We start from the raw sequence: 6,000 nt of genomic DNA on the forward strand, positions 1-6,000 counted from the left end.
AGGTGTCCAGGCACAGGACACTCTTTCTTTCTCCTCTTCCTCTTATCCTCCCCGCCCCTGCTTCCTCTCCCCTCTGAAGTCCAGGACCCCCAGCCTGTCTCCTCTCTCCTTCCCTCCCTTCCTACCTAGACTTCCAAAGGAACTAATTTATTTCTCCAAGTATAAATGGACTCTTTCCCACGAAGACACTGCATATGCTGTTTCATACGTTATTTGTTAACTTCATCAAACAAAGTACAATTCTCTGGCGCTAATGTCAATCTCCACAGCTCATTGGGTTTTTTAAAATAGTGGAAACACAGCCCTCATCTCCCAGCCACAATGAGGAAGGCAGCCACACTCCAGCCAGTGAGAAGAACCCTTTGCTTCTTACCCCAGAAAGAGCCATAAAACACGCTCAGCACCAGAGCACGCGTCCATTTGACAAAGACAATTTGATTTGTCCGCGGCTTCTAAAATATTCATCCCACTTTGATGGACTATCGTTTTATAAATATAGATTATCATTAACCGACACCGGCGGTGCACTGCTGGCCGACCCAGCGCCACGCCACTGGTTCGGGATGAAGACGTCCAATAAAAAAAATCATTATCTCTGTCTGCGAACCCTGATCTGTATCGTTTGCCTCATTTGCAGTGCAGGGGTCAGTAACTCATGCTAACTGCCTCTGTTTGTGCATTTCACGGCCTGGCCACCCCTGCTGGGGAGATTGGCAGGATGCTTCTCAAGTTTGGACCTGGGGAAGGAAATGAAGTGATTGAGGGGAAGAGGAGAAAAGGAGGCCCAAGGGCTCAAGTGGGATCACTTTGAGAGGGCTGGGGTATTTCTGGAGAGTGATTGGATTGGATGGGACATGAATATGAGATTTGGAGAGTGTCAGACCCAGATCCACTGCTTACTGGCTAAGACTTTAAGCGACCGAGTTAAACTCTCTGAATCTCATTTTTCTCATCAGTAAAATGGACATTACAATCATACCTATCTCCTATGAGACTGAACCCAAACACATGACCTGACACTTAAGCACATGGTAAACATTATTTATGATGATGATAATGATGATGATGATTGTCATTGTTCTTTGCATTAGCCTTGAGCTAATCACTTGATGTCCCTGAGCTTCAGGTTCTTCACATGTAGAACATTCTCAATAATACCTGCATCCATTGGTTGTAAAGATCCAATAAGCTGATGCACCCAAAGAGCTCAGCACATTATGTGGCACATTCTAAGCATCCATGAGTGCCATTTTGTTTGTTTGGTGGAAACCAGACAGAGAGAAAGGGAAAGAGTTGTCTCAAATAGCCATGGCTCTGGTGTCCTTGCCCCTTGAGAACTCGGAATGCATAGGGTATTAGCCCAGGGCAAAAAGTGGCCCAAGGTATCCTGTTGATATGGATTCAGATCTGTTTTATAAGGGTCTTTTATTCTTCCAAGTCATCCCTTCCTCCTGAGCATACTGGGGCTTGGTAGGACCTGAAAAAGAGCTGGGGATGGGATAGGTGAGTTTACTGGACATATTCCTTGGTGCTATGTTGCCAGGGAATGAAATTCAAGATGGAATTAAAGATTTCACTGGCCTTGGGAAAAAAAACCTTGTCTGCAACATTTCCTCTTACCTTTAGCTGTTTGAAAGAAATATACAGCCATGTGTGGGGTGAAAAAGCAATTGCAGAGGAATCTCCAATAGCAGATAGCCTGAGGGAGAAGAGAAATAGCAGGGAAAGTGTGGAGTTGAGAGCAGAGAGAAAACTTCTCTTCATCCTGAACAGGAGTGGAATGAGAAAGAATGGCATAAACTCTTGAATTCAAGCTCCAGCCAGGGTCATAGATGAAGCAGGTGGCCTAGAAGATTCCAGAGGATCCCAGTGTTGAATTCCTTGCTCCTCCTGGAAGCAGGAGGACACTGTGTGCCAAGGCCTCATCCTGGTGGGAAGACAGCCCGGGGCACTCAGCCCCAAAGTTTATTTAAGTGAAAAAACCCACCCAGAGACAAGAAGGAGTGTTACACCACTGTCAAGTTTTAGACGTCGCCATCAAGCAAAAAAAATTACATCCCGTCCTGACGAGCGACTAATCAAGGCATGGCAAACGGTCCTGCAATAAATTACTCCGGCGCGAAATAAACCACACAAACAGACCGATGATAATAAATGTAAATTATTTCTCTGAAGAAATTTTCTTGGTATATGAGTAATACGAACCATCAGGAAGGCGTCTTCCTTAACATTAATTACAGAAAATGACAAGTGAGCTGATGACTGGGAAGGCTCATTATCTGAGAACATATTCACAACTTTGCAATTTGCGCGAGATGTACTCCGGCTAAATTAATCTCCCTTCTTTGCATGAGCCTCTTCTAATTTTCATGTTATTAACAGGTTTGCAGTATCAGTCAGTGCTTGTCACTCTAATCAGGTTTCAGCATGTTCGCAAAAGCGAAGCGTCATTTATAAGGATAAGCCCTCATAATGGTGCTTGCTTTCATGTGGAGAATTCTACAAGGCTGCTTTTAATAAGGTACTTTAATCATCTCCTTTGCTCAACTTTTGGCCCCACTGTTCCTTTATGAAGAGTCATTAAAAGACTTTGAAGTTCATCAAGGAGGAAAAATTCATGACATTGTTCTGGTGAGGTTGGGCATGGTTCTGAGGGGGAAGCCTGGAAGGAGTCAGGGAAGAGAGGGTCCTGTTGGCCCAGAGCCTGGTCGTGGGTGGCTAGGGGAAACCTGTGTCCATTGTATTCACCATTCAACACCCTGTAGGGTTATTGCTGAACAGAGACCCGTGGGGCAAATTTCAGGGCAGATGCCAAGAGAGACTGGGGCTTGGTTATAGAAAGGACCAGTTTGGTCAGCACTCTGGACAGCTCCCAGAACGTTGCTATCTCTTTGAAGAAGGCTGGCAGCCTTTTGTGGGTTTTATATCTATTTTGATGGTCTGCTTTGCTTTGAAAATTACTGACTCTTTGGGGCCAGACTCTGAATCCAGAGAATCATCCTCACTTTTACATGGGTTTTTATTTCAGAGGAGAAATATAAGTTTTCTATCCCAACTGGATTATCTGTAGGGTGCCTTCAGCTTATAATGGGTTTATAGACTAGATTAACTAGAATACACTGGTGTGTGTGTGTGTGTGTGTGTGTGTGTGTGGTCCCTCTTTTCCCTGCATGGCTCACAGGGTAAGACAGGGCTTATCCTTGAATCAAGGCTCTGGTACACCCCCTTTCCCTGCTCAGTTCCCTCTAATACTCCAGAGTTGAAAATGTCCTCACATTTCCACCAACAGAGATGCACAATCATTAGTTTGCCTCCAGCGATTGTTGCAGGTCTCTGACAAGACTTCCAAGCTCACTGTTGTCACAGAGAATCCTTCGTTCTGGGGCAGCTTATCTATCATTGAACAGAATAACAGACCGAGAGGCAAAGGCAAGTGCTAGTACTTCTTTAGCTGGTTGCTTATTCTGTGACCTTGGGCAAGTCACACTTCTCTGGCATATGCATTTGACTTTGTTAGGTTTCTTCCAGCTTGAACCTTGGTGATGATATTCCTGATGCTTATTGAAGCTCCATCCTACCACCCCCCAATGAATAGTAGAGAGGGTGGCCGTACTTCCCAAGATGGCAACATGATCAGAGCTTACAAGGAAATAGTCTTCCTGTTCCCATAAAGGTGTTTTTCTCCCTGAAGGTGTGGGATAGTCATGGAGTAGTAACAGTGCAGTGGCCTTGGCCGTGTCCTGACTTTGCTAATGTCAGCAGAAACTTTTGCTCAGATTACAGTGGCTACTCTTCTCTGAGAACTACTCCCTAAGGCACAGGGGTAGATCCCCAGAGCCATATTGATGCTACTTGGTCCCACCTTCTGGCCATAGCTGATGGGCCACAGCTCAGCAAGTCAGAGTCTCCCCTCTGTGAACCTGGAATTAGACTATAGGAATATCAGATAGTATTGGTGGATAACTGGATTATAATATGGACACTCAAGAGAAGTGGGGCAACTGTCTTCTCCCCTGTGATCTGGAGAAGCAGGAAGGCTGATGTGTAGGGAAAGAGTATAAAGAAGCAGACACAGGAGGCAGAGAAAGCCCAGTTCCTGGTTCTAAGTCCTCCTGGAAAACCTTAGGTTTTATGAGATATCCCTGGATCCTAAAACTATATTTCCTTTTCCTACTTAATCTCATTTGAGTGTGTTTCTATTACTTTCAACCAAAAAGACCTAACCAGTGCAGCTTCCTTGAATGTAGGAGAGGCATATGCCTGAACAAAACCTCAAGCCAGGGGTGGAGTTGGTGACTTGATGAGGGGGACCTGATGGCTGTCCAGGTCCTCAGGCTGGAACAGAGGACAAAGACCCCACTGGGTCTGAGAGATTGTGTCCTCAGTGCATAGGGGCTTGTCCTGGAGGAAGTGATATGCAGCAGATGGACCTGGCTCTAGGGGACAGGGAGTGGGAGGGTTTAGCTTAGAAACAGAAAGCTAATCTTCAGAGGCTTGGTTCTTTTCAGGCTCTTTGCAACCTCTGTTTCTCAGTCATTATGTCTCCAAGTCTCTTTGGAGATACTAGCCCGGCTCGTCTCTGCTGTGGGACTGACGGGAGCTCTGCTCTGGGAAGGCCAGAGCATTAAAGGACGGACACTCTCAATGATGGTGGTAATAAACCTAGACAGAGGACCCTGACAACATAGCTGAGGCATTTGGTTCAATGCCCCTCCAACTAGGTGAGTCCTATTGATTCATCCCCATCTATGCCTGAGAAGGCTCTGTGCTTTAATGAATCCCCCTCCCCCAACTCACCCAACAGACTCAAGGCCATTAGGGTTCATTCAAACAAACAGAAGGATGAGGTGTCTGGGTTCAACCTCGTAAGTAATGATGGGTCAGCTCCAAGGTCAGGCGGCAAAATTGCATCTCAGTGTAATAAATCCATTTGCACTCTATTCAGAGGTGGCAGCTGCGCCTTCAGAGCGGGTGACCACTGTGGAGAGAAGGACCCTGGGAGCATCGCGTGAGCCCATTCTGCAGAAAGAGTTGCTCCTAAGCTGAGCTGGAGCAGTGTGGCATGTGAGGATAGAAAAGGAAGCAGGCTGGGGACTCAAAGTAGGGTGAGACATTGTCCCCCTTTACCCAGACCTGATTAGGACATATAGAGTCCTGGGCACTAAAAAGGGTGGAGAGAAGGTGAATATTAGATTCAAAATAAAAACAATCCTAAACTATGAGATGACTGAAACAATTCCACCAAGCTCTAATTCTTCCCATGATAGCGAATTTACTACTTTAAATTAAAATTCTTTCATCCGCCTCCTCGCCCACTTTATTTTAAAGTATCTCTGCTTTGATGGACCACTAAGCTCGAGCTTACTTTGCCCATGAAGTGATCCAGTGCTTCTCATCCACCTTGAGGCTGCTTAGTGCATGGGGTCCCGTGTGTCTGGGGGTGAGTGTGTAGGAGTGTGCCATGCGTGTGTGACTGTGTACACATGTGCTCTTGGACTTGTGCATTTGCATGTACAGGGCACCAACTGGGGTTGCCAGAGCCTGTGGAAACCTGATGGACTCTCCTTAAGGTGAAACTCTTTGAGGGGCGCCTGGGTGGCTCAGTCAGTTAGGTGTCTGACTTTGGCTCAGGTCATGATCTCACAGTTTGTGAGTTCAGGCCCTGTGTCGGGCTCTGTGCTGACAGCCCAGAGCCTGGAGCCTGCTTTGGCTTCTATGTCTCCCTCTCTCTCTGCCCCTTCCCTGCTTGTGTGCGCTCTCTCTGTCTCTTAAAAATAAAATAAACATTAAAAAAATTTTTTTAATGTTTATTTATTTTTGAGACAGAGAGGGACAGAGCATGAATGGGGGAGGGTCAGAGAGAGAGGGAGACACAGAATCTGAAGCAGGCTCCAGGCTCTGAGCTGTCAGCACAGAGCCCGTAAAATAAACATTTTAAAAAATGGGGGGGGGGGGGGGAAGGTGGAACTCTTTGCCTCTGTCTCTCTCTATCTCTTCTGG

The sequence above is a fragment of the Prionailurus bengalensis genome, chromosome D4, assembly GCF_016509475.1.
Source record: "Prionailurus bengalensis isolate Pbe53 chromosome D4, Fcat_Pben_1.1_paternal_pri, whole genome shotgun sequence".
Classification (NCBI taxonomy): Eukaryota; Metazoa; Chordata; class Mammalia; order Carnivora; family Felidae; genus Prionailurus; species Prionailurus bengalensis.